Below are 14,529 nucleotides of genomic sequence, written 5' to 3'. Positions count from 1 at the left end.
CATACGCTTAAACATGCCCGCAGAAAGCTCAAAAACAGTCCTAGCGGCCAGATGTGTTCTGACCACCCCCTAGCTAGGAGATTGGCCATCACGTATGCACGTGGCATGTGCCTCCAGCAGGGTGCCATGTCAACACAGAACCCTCAAACAAGGTTCAATAACTGAGCAAAGTGCCCAGCAACGCAGTCAATATCAAGGTTATTTGGCACGTTAAAGTCTAGATAAGTGAAGATGTCAGTAAGACACCCGCCCCTTCCCCCTGCTTTCGACAGCCCCCCCTCCTCCCTAGGTTTATGGCCGCTGGCTAGACCTGGACGGCCTGGGTTCGGGCTTCGTCCGAATCCAGGTGAAAACCCAGCAGGCAATTGTTTTTGCGAAATCGCTCAGATATATATGTACAAGATCAGTCAATAACTTTATTAAAGTGTGGAGCCTATCTAGCCGAGCGTAAAGACCCTCTACTAATTAAGGACACTTGAAAAAAAAAAAAAAAAACGAAAAATCTAGACATTCAGCAGTGTACTTCCAGTTTTCTGATTGTCTCACGACTCCCGGCTTGTAGCCGAGAACTGGAACCTCATCGAAAATGGACGGGCGATTCATTGTTTTTTTGCGACCTGTAATTTTACACTGAAAAGATTGATAAAAAGCATTAAGTCATTGAGTGTAAAAAACATTTTCCTCTACAAAGTATAGTACAAAAAAAGCATTAAAAGCAAACCAAACTTAATTAAACAAAAACTTCTAGACCCAAAAACCTACCCAAAGTGACTGGAACCTGATTTACGGCTCAAATTACTATTAGGACCCATTAAGCTTGTTACTTGGTATAACACTGGGTTCCAGCGGGGCAGGACTTGCAAACCAGGGGGCATTTTGTCACCGTATTTGTCCTTCGTTCAGCGACGTTATCGGTTATGAGCACAATGTCTTGCCAAGCTTTTAAAATTCTTGGTCAATTTGACTCCTTACGGGAATATGATGTCAGGGTGACGTTCCGCACCAGGAGGACTTCCAAATAAAAAGGGCGGGGTTGCTCCTCGGACCTTTTAGGGGTTAAAAAGGGTTTTGGTACCTCTTAGGGTGTTCAGCCCAACCTCGTTCCCAGGTTCCCAAGCCAGGGAAAAGACCCTGGGAACGAGGTTGGTGTTCAACCCTCAACATTTCCACAGTGGAAGCTTTTGCGGTACGTTTTAGGGTCTTGAGCCGAACAAAATATGACAGGAGATAGTGTGTTGTTTTAGAATGAGTACCTCTTACGGGTGAAAAAACTTCAAGCCACGCCCATAAAACAAGATCTTGGTACCTCTTAGGGGTTCTCTTCAAAATTTCCGACGAGCATCTCGGCCCCGGCTTTGCTCGGATCTTCTTGTCAGATAGTCGTTCTTGGTTTGTCATAACTTTCTTGATACTGAGCGAAAACTATTATTAAGTTATTTTCTCTCGCTTGCTTTCTTCGCGTGTTCCACTCAACTTCCACAGAGAACAATGCTCCAACGATTTTGCCGTCCGCTTCGTTTAGGTCGAGCTGAATAGTTCGCATCATCTATAGGAGGGCTAGGTTAATGTTCGCAACAATGAATAACTAAAATAATTATTTATTCATATAAGATTGAATTTGGAAATACAGTTAACAATAAAGATTAGCGAAAAAACTGAGCAACGACGTTTCGGTGTCATCCTGGCACCATTTTCAAGTTAAAAAATATTTGTGCGAAAAGTAAACTAATTTATACCAATGGTAGAGGTGCGAAATTGAATAAATTAAGATTAAGATAGCTGTTCAATGTTCATGTTCATTCCAATGAGGTGTCAAACACTGGTAATGAGTTCAGTGTCTGTTCAAAGCCTAAACAAATACTTTTGCGCGAATGGAGTCTGACTGTGTGTTAAGGCTCGGTTTCTTCTTGCGAATCCACAACACTTCGTGGATCAAGCAATCGAACTTTCCCTGGCATTTCTTTAGGATCTTAAAGTTGTTAGTCAGGTCACCAACTGTATCAACTCGGTGTTCATTTTGAAGGTGTTTTCCGATGGCGGTAAATCGGTGTTCCTCAATGCGCTTGTAAAGATAACGGCTAGTGTAACCGACGTATTCTGCATCACACAGATCACATATATAGTTATAAACAACGCACTGTTGATTGATCAAAGGTGGTTTTGGCTCTTGTACTTTGAGATCATCGCCAATTTTACGGCTTCTGAACACCGGCTGTAGTTTGTGATCAAGTTTATTACTCAAGTCCGAGAGATGTTTCTTTACTATGTCCGCTGATTTCTGGTCTTTAAAAGGCAGGACAATGCGGTAGATATTTTCTGTTGGAGGCGTCGATCTTGTGTCTGGTGACATCACTGAATTAACGAAACGGGTGATGGTGGAGTTCACAAGAGAATCTGAGTACTTGAGGTTAGAAAAGATCAGTTTAAGGCGTTCGCATTCTGTTGAGAATAGTTCCCATGTTGAGGACAAGCGGTAAGCACGGTTTAACATGGTTTTAACTAAAGATCTTTTATAGCGGTTGTCGACATGACTTTGGTGGTGTAAGAGGAGACCAGTGTTTGTGGGTTTACGGTAAACACTTGTTACCAGCTTGCAGCCCTTCTTGCATATTTCAATGCCGACAAATGGTAGCTTACCGTTAGATGCGATCTCCATGGTGAAGGATATGGATGTGATCTGTGTGATGCAGAATACGTCGGTTACACTAGCCGTTATCTTTACAAGCGCATTGAGGAACACCGATTTACCGCCATCGGAAAACACCTTCAAAATGAACACCGAGTTGATACAGTTGGTGACCTGACTAACAACTTTAAGATCCTAAAGAAATGCCAGGGAAAGTTCGATTGCTTGATCCACGAAGTGTTGTGGATTCGCAAGAAGAAACCGAGCCTTAACACACAGTCAGACTCCATTCGCGCAAAAGTATTTGTTTAGGCTTTGAACAGACACTGAACTCATTACCAGTGTTTGACACCTCATTGGAATGAACATGAACATTGAACAGCTATCTTAATCTTAATTTATTCAATTTCGCACCTCTACCATTGGTATAAATTAGTTTACTTTTCGCACAAATATTTTTTAACTTGAAAATGGTGCCAGGATGACACCGAAACGTCGTTGCTCAGTTTTTTCGCTAATCTTTATTGTTAATTATTTATTCACACTTGTTGGATATGAGGCGATTTTATTTTTATAGCAATGTGCATGGGCAGTGCGCAGAAAAAGAAATCCTCAATTTACTTTTACCGCAGGAGCATCTCAGGGGTGTCCGGGGATGCATCCCCCTTACATAGAAACGATGAGGGGACTCATCGTTCCTAATTTCGATGGTGTTTAGCCTGCGAACAGGTTCCCCGGCGAGGGCGAGAAAAAATTCGACGAGAGGAAGCGAGCGGGGCGGAACGGGGGAGGCTGTAGACAATCTCTTAATAGCGCTTCTCCTTGAGACCAGAATCTGGTATCATGATCCGACTGGTTTAATCGCTGATTGTGACAGCTTTGAGATGAATATTTGACAGATCTTAACAACGGCTTGTAAATTTGCATATGATTTTTGCCGTGATCGAGAAAGGTACCGTCTGCTTTGAGAAATTCTTTACAATATTTTTCAATTTTCAAAAAAAAAAAAAAAAAAAATCCTCAGGTAGCCTGTATAACAAGTGTTCCCGTACAGAGAGCTTTTCCGCATTCTGGCCGCGCGTAAATTGGAGCGAGAGCAAAAACTCGACGAAGCAAGGGGAACAAGAACTGCTGAAAGAGATAATCATGTATGGGGAGCCATGAAAAAAAAAAAAAATCGAGCAAGTGCTTTGCACTGTATATCTAGCCCGTGTTTTACTTTTTTGAAAAAATCCTTGCATGTCACAGCTGAAAATTGTCGAACTCCCCGCCCCCCCCCAAAAAAAACAAAAACAAAAAAACAAAAAAACAAAATTCCATGGTCCGTCCCTTAATTGTAAAATACATTACAAGGCCAATGTCATCGTTAAACGTTTATTGTTGTGGCTTGGGCGTATGCTCTTGCCACTAGTTTATAGGTGTTATTGAACTCAGTACCTTAATAGTCAGCCTCCACTATTTTCGATGCTATCGAACTTATTGATATTGCACGGTGAAGCGAACTCTTATTACTTTACTGCAAGTTGTGTTCCTGAAAGTATGTTTAATGTTTTTACCTTTAGTAGTTTTATAGTGATTTCCTTCGTTTCGACATGCTTCGAATAAAAAACAATAGCCAAACGCTCGCATTTAAACAAAAACAAAGGTGCGGCTGACTGGGGTCCTTTGGGGCCCCTACTGGGGGCTTAAGACTGTCGTAATGATTTTGATTTTCAGTTTCATAGTCGGAGCAAACAGACGGGGAGACTAGCCGATAACCTTTAAAGAAAACGACACCAGTATTTACCGGACCTACCGGAAAAGTTTTATACTTAGCAGAAAACAGTTCTCTAATTATCTGGCAAATCGGCTAAACTTTTAACAAACGCTCCATCGTAATGGCATGACTAGCCTGAATTTTAACGCGTAGGGAGGTGATCAGATTGCTTCTTTATAATACACACTTTTTTCATAAGAACACTGTTTTTCCAGCCGAGGTTGAATGCCCTTATTTTTCTGCCGATTTTAGGCTGAAAATAATCTCGTGAACATTCTTAGATAATAACGTATGACATTTTTGTTTTTGAATATACTTGGTGTCTGCATGGTGTTAAAGTAATTTTGGAGCCAGTCTGCAGGCATTTAAGCCCGATATGACGCACGTGACTTCTTGTAGAAATTAAATGTTACTAGCATCAAACAAATGGCTATTGTTCTTGGGCCATCGTAGTTTAACGAGGAATAAAACACAAATAGCGGTGATAAACATATTAAACTTACGCATTTTAATAACTTGACGTTTCGTATGCTACGCAACATACATTTTCAAAAGTGGAATAAAGACCGTTACAATTTTTGAAAACTATATATGAAATGGCTATTGCTGTTTTTGTTGCTTTTTAGCTAGTTTTCCCGTTTAAAGAAAGGAATAATTTTATATAATTTTAATTGTATTTACAAGTTTTCAACACACAAAATTATATTCTTTTCAAAATGTTAGCCTCGGCTTTGTTCTTAAAATACCTTTAAAATTAAGCGAATTTCAGCCTCGATATTGTTATAAAATATATTTTTACAAATGATAATCAATTCCACACGCTTCCGTTGAAGACCAGTCTAACAATGGGAAGCTAGGAGATCTTTTCCTGCTGTCAGTAGTCATAAGTAACAGTTTCTATGAATCCACGACTGAGCCAAATGTCGGTCGCTCTGATGGGTTCTCGTGCCAGCACTGCTTCATAAGATTATACCTACCGGAAAAAAAACACTACATTACAGCAAATCACGATATTGTTGAATATAACGCAGAAAGACACTTTTTCTTACTACATCTTTTCCAAGATGAAACCCCAAGAAAATGTTGTAGTAACGTGCGATGGACATACAAGATTCCCATCCCGGAAGAGTCGCTGCGCGCGAAGGAAACTGGACTTTTATGAGTTTCAGATCCAATCCAATAGAGTGAAAAGGACTTCTGGCCCCAGCAACAGCACTTTAACGAGGAGGATTGACATCAGAGGCCCCGTTCACACTACGCAAGAGGAATTGGAAAACGGTGGTTTCACTCTGAAAAAGCATCACCGATCATTTTAGATTTGTGTTTCACGAAAACTCAATCGTTTTCGAAAAGCTCCGTTTTCAAAATGTTTCCGTTCACACGAAAACGATCGAAAAGCCGGCATTTTCAAATTCCTCCGGTTTAAAGAGTATTTTCGAAAAGCCTTGTTTTGGTTATGTATTAGTGCGGACGGTAGGCCTAACCGTAGAAATAAAGCTGTTTTCAAATTCCTCCGATCCGGCGTAGTGTGGACGCTGCCAGAGAAATTCTTAGCAATCACAAGGTGGGATAAGTGAGAAACACTTCCGGTGAACCGGCGATAATTCATTATACATACAAGTCTGAGCTCATGGCCGGAGTCCTTGGTAGTCTGTGACCGCTTGCCACAAAGGTAACAACTTCTTCTCCGGTCATTCCATCGTAAGGATTTTCTCCTGGAAACGTTTCAAATCGCTTATTAAGGCATTGTCGACTCTGAAGATACAGAAGAAATGAGCTCAACAGGCTCATGCTAGGGGTATAGTTCAAGAACCGAAGACTACAGTTGTATAAACTACATTTAAATTCTGCTTCGTACAGCATCAAGTCTAGCTTTTGGACGTCCTTAACCGCTCAAAGTACAAAAAATTACAATAAAAATTTCCTTAGCTTGATCGTGAAAGCCAAGCTGTTATTAGCGGTTTTACGAGTAGGAAATTGATGCAGGTGTTTTAGTCTTGTCGGTTCCAAACTGTCGAATATTGTATTTCCTGACCACGGAACTTAGTCGTGGGCTTCGCCTAAGCATCCGGGGCTGGATTGTCTTTCTCAATAACAGTGAAACCCCGCCTTACGGCCACTCCGTTAATGCGACCAACTCATTTTTCTGGCCCTTTGGTGACCCGGGATTGACGGGGTTCCACTGTACCATAAACTGATTCCAACGGCTTTAATTCAGTTAAGCTAAGTCTTTTCTAGTGCGGGGGGCGGGGGAGGGAGGGAGGGGCTTATTCGAGAATGGGTGCTAAAAATGTTTTAAGAACCGCATACAAGAAATTACTCACCGCGAGTAAAAATCTCATACAGGACAATACCGTAACTCCACCTATGAAATGAAATGAAATAACCTTTTTCAAGCGTCAAAATGCTTTAGCATACATGCTAATTGATGACACAACACGGAGCGGTTTTCAATTGAGTGTTGTAAAACCAAAACCAAAGTTATCACTCTGGCTAATCACAAAGGACACAGACGATCCAATGAACCAATTAAAACTTTAAGAAAACACACGTAACTGACGCGAAACGTGAGAAAACGTGTGCGAACGAGTCACGATTGGTTTTGATTTCACTTCTGACTGGACAGAAAGGAGGCGCGAGTTTCTCAAGCCAATCGTGTAGCCTCGAAATGCCAACCTTGATCTCTTTCAACTTACACATCACTTTTTGTGGTATGGACTTGACTTGTTAATGACTCAACTGCCATCCACTTTACAGGCATCAGGCCCTTGAATTAATGACAATAACACCAAAAATAAACAAAATAAAAGATACAAATGGCTGGTGCAGATAAAACTCGAAAAACAGTGCCGCAAAAGTTCCCGTTGTGGAATGTTTGAGGCTGAACACCCTGAGAGGAACCAAAACTGATTTTTTAACCCCTAAAAGGTACGACGAACATCCCCGTCCATTTTATATGGGAGATCCCACGGGCGTTGTTGAATACGTTAGGGCGACAGAGTCGCAAGCCGCGCAGAAGGACTTAACCTCTACAATAATGAAATTAGGAATCAATTGCGGTGAAACCAGACAGCAATACTCTCAATGATCAGCATGGTTAACGGAAGTTCCCACAGGCCCCATGTTTTGTTCCCTTTTGGATTCTCTTCTCCTTCGTCCGTTTCCCAGCCCTCGCTCGCTCACTCGTACTTCACATTCGCCAATTAGCTTCAGGGAATTTGCTGCCAACGTTCTGCACGTTCTGAGAAGTGAAATAATCTTGGGAACTTTGCCACAGTTAACCAAAGAAGATAAGCACTCACCACGCATGCGTACTTACGTTAGACCTTCTGACATAAATTTCATTTCGCCCCAGATCTCTCGCCATTCCAAAATCTGTGATTTTACATCGCAGGCCTTCACCAACTAACACGTTCCTCGCGGCCAGATCTCGGTGAATGAGCTGTAGGGAGTAAAACATTTGCCACTTTAGAAAAGAGAGGAAACAATCTGGGTGAGTCTTGTATGTTCCGCAGTGGCTTGTCAACACTGAAAACAGACTATGAGAAGCCATATTGTTCCCAGTAACTGGTCCACAAGCAACCGTGAGATGATACCCACCGCAGTTTTCGTCTTGTTTCCAACGCGACGAATTGAAAAGTATGTTATCTGGCGGTTCATTTTCAGTTCAATAAAACCCTTAATGTGGCCACTTCTTGCATAACCCAATCTTCTACCGCCTCAGATTGGCATGCAGTCACTGTTCCCTCCTGAGATGTGGCCAAATTAAATTTGCAAAAGTGCATTTAGCAGTTATTTATCTTTGTACGTATTTTTATCTTACCCCTGTAAATATTTATTATCATTATTAAACCTTTAAGTCCAACGTTATAGCTAGTCTGTTATACGGTTGTGAAACATGGCGTATGACTAAAAGAGATGCGACCAAGCTAGACGTATTTCTACATAAAAGTCTGAGAAGGCTTATGAAGATCTATTGGCCTATGAAAATATCAAATGAGGAGATTCGAAAGCGGGCCAACATCAGTACCATCAGTGAGCAAATCTTCCGGCGGCGCTGGAAGTTTATCGGCCACGTTCTCAGAATGGATCCAAATAAACATACCAAGACAGCATTAACATGGGCCCCAGAGGGAAGAAGAAGTCCTGGCAGACCGAAAGAGACTTAGCGGAGAACCGCAGAAAAAGAAAGAACAGCATTGGGTTTTGGCTCATGGAGCGAGGCAACAGTGGCTGCTCGTGACCGTGTGACATGGCGAAGGAGAATGTCTGGCCCTATACCCACATAGGGTTATGGTCGAAGAAGAAACAACGCTATATAAGAAGTAAATTATAAGAAATAAATTATAAATGTGCGTCTGTTAAACTTTGAGTATTGAAATAAATGCGTCACAAATATGAGAACAGTACATAAGCGAAAGAGAAATGGAAGAAACAGGGAGCAAAAACGTATGAAAGCGATATTACTAGTAACATTCGATAGCACAAATCTCTACACTACAACAGACCTTCTGAGCCGAGATGAATTCCATTCCCCGAGCGATATCAGATGCGAATTTGTAAAGTTGTTGTGTTGGTATTTTCTGTGGAACGTCCGCACCTCTTAAGTTGTAATAATCATCTGTTTCTCCTTTACTTTTCTTTAAATATCCCAGAAGATCCCCGTGAGGAACAAACTCCAGGATGACCAGAGGCGGCCCTGTGGGTAAAGAACCATAAAGTCATCTGTTGCTTCAAACTGACGATCTAATAACAAAACAGACGCCTCTTTCCGTGCGGAGTGGTCAACTGAGCTTACAATTCAAAGCTAGCGTCATCACCATCAATTTCCCTTTTTTTAAAGTACCCTGCGTAGCTGGTGGGATTGTTCGCGCTGGGGCAAATTTGGCGGCGGGAGAGCGTCTTGGCTGCGAGGATAATGGTACGTGAGGAACGGCTTGTGCAGCTCGATTTAACGGTTTTGTCACTCGCGCGAACAGGAGCACCGCCAGTCACGCAGGCTACTTCACTGGAATAGATTACAAAATAGCCCAAAGAAAATACGCGCTCTGATTGGTTGAGAATTTACATTTTGGTGATGAAAGTAAACAAGTTGTTTTCTTGTTTTCGTCGCGGTGTTTACTAACAGACATAGAAAACATGTTCTCCGTGTTTCTATTGGGTGATAGAAACACTAGTGAAAGTTTTGGAGAACTCGAAAAAGTCGTGGGAGCATTCGCCTGTCGACTCGTGTTGAGCATTTCTCGCTCTCCTAAACTTCCACTTGTGTTTGTATGACTCGATAGAAACGCGTACGGAACATGTTTTCTATTTTTTAAGTATTACCTAATTGTATGACCTCTCCTCAGATTTTAGCGACTTAAAATTTCTCTTTAAAAATGATGATTATGACTATTATTAACCATTACAACAGTTATAATAATTTCAATGGTTTACAAACTCACTAAATTCTTTTCTTCCTTTACATCGAATGACGTCTTTAGTAAAACAGCCCAGCAATTGAATCACGTTTGGATGAGGTTTAAGTTTCTTCAGCAAGTCCAGCTCAGACAAGAGATCCCTGAGATCTGATTTCGACGAATTTTCTGTAACAGATGCATCACAAGTGCGGCCATTAATATTACTACAGTAGAACACCGCCTTATAGCCACCTCGTTAATACGGCCACCGCGTTATATATAACAGCCACTTTATTCTGGCCCAAGCAAAAGCTCAGTTATTCATTTTCTTCTGCAAAGAATTTCTTAAAAAGGCCACCCCGTTAATACGGCTAGATTTTGTTGCCGGTTGGTGGTAAAGTGACCGCTATAACGAGGTGGCCGTAAAGGAGAGACCGTAAGGCTGCGTTCCACTATTCTAGGTGATATAAATATCTTTCCTTAATTTCTCTGGAAACCATGAAATAACTAATGAATAGTTATAAATAAACAGACATTGATTTGACAAAACTCATTACTTTAATTTTAAGTCAGTTAAAAGTTTATAACCGACTTAAATATATCTTAATATTTTATATGTCTCCGAGTTGATGCTATTTCTACAATAATTTAATGTTATTTTAGTTACCTTTTAACATTTTAACAGCTACAGCAGACCACTCTTTGTCACCCGCCACGTCAAACGCAGCGCCCTTCCACACTTGACCAAACGAACCACCGCCGATCCTTTCAAACAAGGATAGCTGATCACGTGACACTTCCCAATTGGTGTTAGAGAGCACTGGCGTGTATGGTGACTTGATCCCGTCAGGACGTCGCAATGAGTTCTGGTAAGGAGTTTCATTCTGATATCCGTGTTCCTGTATGTGACGGATTCTCGTTTTAGGAATGACGTGATTTGATTGGTTAGCAGAGTTGAGGCTTGCGCAGTGTTGAGCTACCTCTGTGGCATGTAAGGGATTTGATTCTGCCGGCGTATCTGAGAGTGTTCCAGTTAACGTCGAATGCTTGCATTGAAACAAGTTGCCGGTTTCTCTTCTTCTCAAACTTTTGACTCTTGGTTTAGGTTGAGGGCGCTTGGGGGGTTGGGTTTGAGCTTTTCCATGGCGCATGCCTGTGTTAATGGTTTCGCCTTGCATGTTATCAGGGTCCACTGGTTGAAGATAACCGTCCATTTCAGGTATCTGGATTTTCCTGCATTCTTGATTTACCTCTCGCACAACACCAAGTGCACTAACCTCTTCCGTTTCCGTGGCAATTTTCGTCTTTGCAGGATGCCTTCTTTCGTGGACGACAGGCTTGTGGATCTTTGATTCTGTTGACTCCTTTTACCACTCCTGTGAGGAGCAAACGTCGAGAGTGCCTCGTGAGACCTACAGTCAGGAGTTGTTGCGTTCAGTTCAGATTGGGCTGCTGTTAATAAAAAGCATTCTCCTGTTCTTGATTGGTTGGAATCCCGTTGGGTGTTTCTCACTGATGCTGTCAGTTCTTGTAAAATCGACGGTGATTCTGGGATACTTAATTTAGATTCCACTAGTGTTAAGGATCCACTTTCATAGGCAGTACCTTGAATCTGCAAAAAATTACGACTCCAGTCATCGATAAGACGCTGACTGGTCTCAAAGAGGGCCAAGTGCGACACGCTTTGCATTTTAACAGAGGCGTCAAAAAAGGCGCGAAACGAGTACAAATATCCCACGTTATAATCCATCAAATATTTTTGCCCGCACGCGATTGGTCTAGACGCGTCACGTGACTGAATATGCCCCTGCTTAAATTTGGGAATATCTGAGTGGCTTTTCCCCTTTGTGGCGAAAACATTTGAAGGATAATAAACACAATAGCCCCAGTTGACTTTACTGAAAATCTGCTACGATATTTGTTCTCGCACATCACCTGTTCCTCGATGCTCACAGTGAGCTGTGAGCTTCGAGGAACATATAAGGTCCAAGGACAAATATCCAAGCATATTGGTTATAAATCCCGCACGAGCTCCTACCACATCTAGTGACAAATGATTAACCAGAAAGGTTTCACTTTTAAATATTACCAATCTGTCAAGTGTTGAAGTAACTAAACAAGAGCGAATGAAAAGATCAGAGAGTTGATCTCCCATACAGGCCTTATTCCCAAGGTAGTCTCTTTCAAGTTATTTTAAGACATTGCATCCAGTTCCTCCGCGGAAAATGTTACCGCGCGCGTTGCGTGGATGTTTTCGTCGAAGATGCAAGTACGCGCAAAGCTTCTCGGGCTGTTCACGTGACCAAATTTCACGTCACAGGATTGGCTATTTCTGGACTCTCCTGGGATTTCTAAAGCTGTGGTGTTATCTAAAAAGAACTCTTGATTTGAAACTTGACTTACCGCCACAGAAACGACATCCTCTTTTGATGTGAAGGAATAAGTGTGAGGGGCAGAATACATAAATGGAGTTATCCTGTGATAACAAAACAAATTCCAACTCATAATTTGCTACTTAGCTTGTATCTGTTTATGTCTGATTATTTCAAGGGGTTGGCCGAGAATTCACACCAGAGCAAAGGTCAAAAACATCTGGCTTCTATGAAATGGCACCATATTAAAAAAAATTGCTCTGAGATACCTCTCTCTACCTCAAGCGATCAACTGCTGTTGCTTTATGTGTCAACTATTGGGTCTGATTTGCTAACATGGCTACAGACTCTCCTATTAAAGAGGGTTACCTCCATCCAGATATTACACGCCTACACTACCTGAGAGGACCAATGACAGTAATGGACAAGCTAATCAAGATTTTCAAAGTATTGGACTGGTTATGGGGATGCTACCGATCTCACATCTCCGTGATTTGACCAAACCAGGACGAAAGAGCTGCCATTCGATGAAGTTAGGTGTGCGGATGCGTACATGAGATTTTTGGCCAAACATGTGCTCTTAAAGGAGCTACGTCACGGTTTGTGCATTTTGAAAATCTTAGCCTAAATATTTTAAGCTCGTCGTTTGTAATCCGTGTCAATTTTCTCTATCTTTAACTATCCTTGTTCTTGACGACCAGTCCATACCCTTTCACGTTTTGGTGCCCTGTTTGATCTGGAAGAAACGGACAGAAGTTATTCATTACACTTGATGTCAAACCTAGGTGGTCGCGCACGGGAGGTGGTCGCTTACGAGAACTTAGACCATACTGTCCATACTGCATGGGTCAAAATTTTGCCTCATTAGCATATATGGGAACTTTACAGACTTTCCTCATGCGTCAATGACGATCTAAAACCAGGTAATAACTCTTAGTAACCACAAAAATAAACTTTCATGGTTCGCTCCTGATAAACTACCTAATAAGGCTTACCGGTAAGGAACGATTCTCACGATACTGGTCGAGATTGCTCCACTCTTTGAGCAAGTGGGCTAGCTGGATATTATATCTGTAAATTGTTTTTCCCACTTACTTTTGCATGTAATTATTTGTTATTTATTGCTGTAAGTGCAGGTCCTCATCAGCATTTGCTGCCATTTGTTGACCTGCTTTACCAAATAAAGAATGCATATATGTGGGGATTCACCGTTGAGCCAGGAGTGATCACGATTATAACAAACGCCGCCGGGCAAATTGTTTAAACAGTGTGACAAAATATTTCATTTATAAGGTGGCTCAAAACAGTTTCCACCACTGAGATTTTGATGGGTGGTTACAACCACTCTTTATCACTAGGTGCTACAATTATGGTATCAAAACACTGCCCAGTGTGTGCCACCTTAAATGTTGGAAAATTTAAGGTGGCTCTGAACCCGACCTACAGAATTTTTTAAACTTTGCCAAAAGTTGCGTTTTATCATGCTTATTAAAAGTTGATAATATAAAAAAAATGCAGAGTTCTGTTTTTGAATTATACGACCCTAAAGCTGTAATTAAGGGTGTTTTTAGGAGGTCATGCTGTTGCTATGGTAACCTATTGTGTCACGAAAATGACAACAACGTGTTCACCAATGATTGGGCAGTTTTTTGATACCATGATAGTAACATCAAGTGATAAAGAGTGGTAATAACGACCCATCAAAATTTAAGTCCTGGAAACTGTTTTAAGCCACCTTATTAAGTCATCAAGAAGTACTTTTTTCCGTTGTTCAAACCCTCGTTAATTGTATTCATTGACACTTGCTCTTTTTTGATTTTGTTTCCAAAATCTATTCTACTCTGACATAAACTTTTTTATTTCCACCCTGGAAACCGCAGAAAAGAATAAGTCAATTAATTTTCACCGGAAGTATGAACTTTGGGAGCTCAGATTTTTCGGGAAAATTGTAACTCATTTTTTCATATAAACAACATGCACGCGCGATATCCGTTGTTAATTACGTTTTGCCGAAGAAAAACTGTTAAAGTTTATGTCTATTAAGGACATACACTTGGTTCTCAGTGACCTTACTTTGGCAGTCTGGTCTTTGATGATGCTGGTAAACGGGCAAACGCCTTCGTGTTGTTTCGCTGCCCGCTTGCAATCATATACGTTTGTAATAATTAACTCTTCCCATATGCAGTCGGCAACACGACAAGTACGTCTTGATCATACTTTCAACTGCTATTTCCTGCTCCCTATTTAGTTTGAAATTTAACCAGAAATAGACTGGAACTTTGTTAAAACATCAGTAATGCGCACACTCAACTCTTCCTCTGACTTCAAATGTGGACGACTTGTTTTTTATTGTGCGGTAAATGACCTACTCCATGG

General features: G+C 41.3%; 1 protein-coding gene and 1 pseudogene across 2 annotated transcripts in view; one reads left to right on the top strand and one right to left on the bottom strand.

The window, feature by feature from the left end:
- Positions 1–14,529, top strand: part of LOC110058200 (uncharacterized) — a 100,987-nt gene that overhangs the window by 10,873 nt on the left and 75,585 nt on the right. The window lies entirely within an intron of this gene.
- On the bottom strand, positions 3,989–14,382 carry LOC149104090 (fibroblast growth factor receptor 1-like; annotated as a pseudogene). The gene is made up of 9 exons (XR_016201885.1): positions 12,185–14,382; positions 10,449–11,393; positions 9,827–9,967; positions 8,891–9,081; positions 7,702–7,824; positions 7,079–7,149; positions 6,707–6,747; positions 6,001–6,097; positions 3,989–5,355 (listed from the first exon to the last, which is right to left on the bottom strand). The product of XR_016201885.1 is annotated as a fibroblast growth factor receptor 1-like (transcript).

Source organism: Orbicella faveolata, unplaced genomic scaffold (assembly GCF_042242905.1).
Source record: "Orbicella faveolata isolate gen_17 unplaced genomic scaffold, um_ofav_v1 contig_35, whole genome shotgun sequence".
In the NCBI taxonomy this organism is placed as follows: Eukaryota; Metazoa; Cnidaria; class Anthozoa; order Scleractinia; family Merulinidae; genus Orbicella; species Orbicella faveolata.
This window is presented reverse-complemented; position numbering and strand designations above follow the sequence as displayed.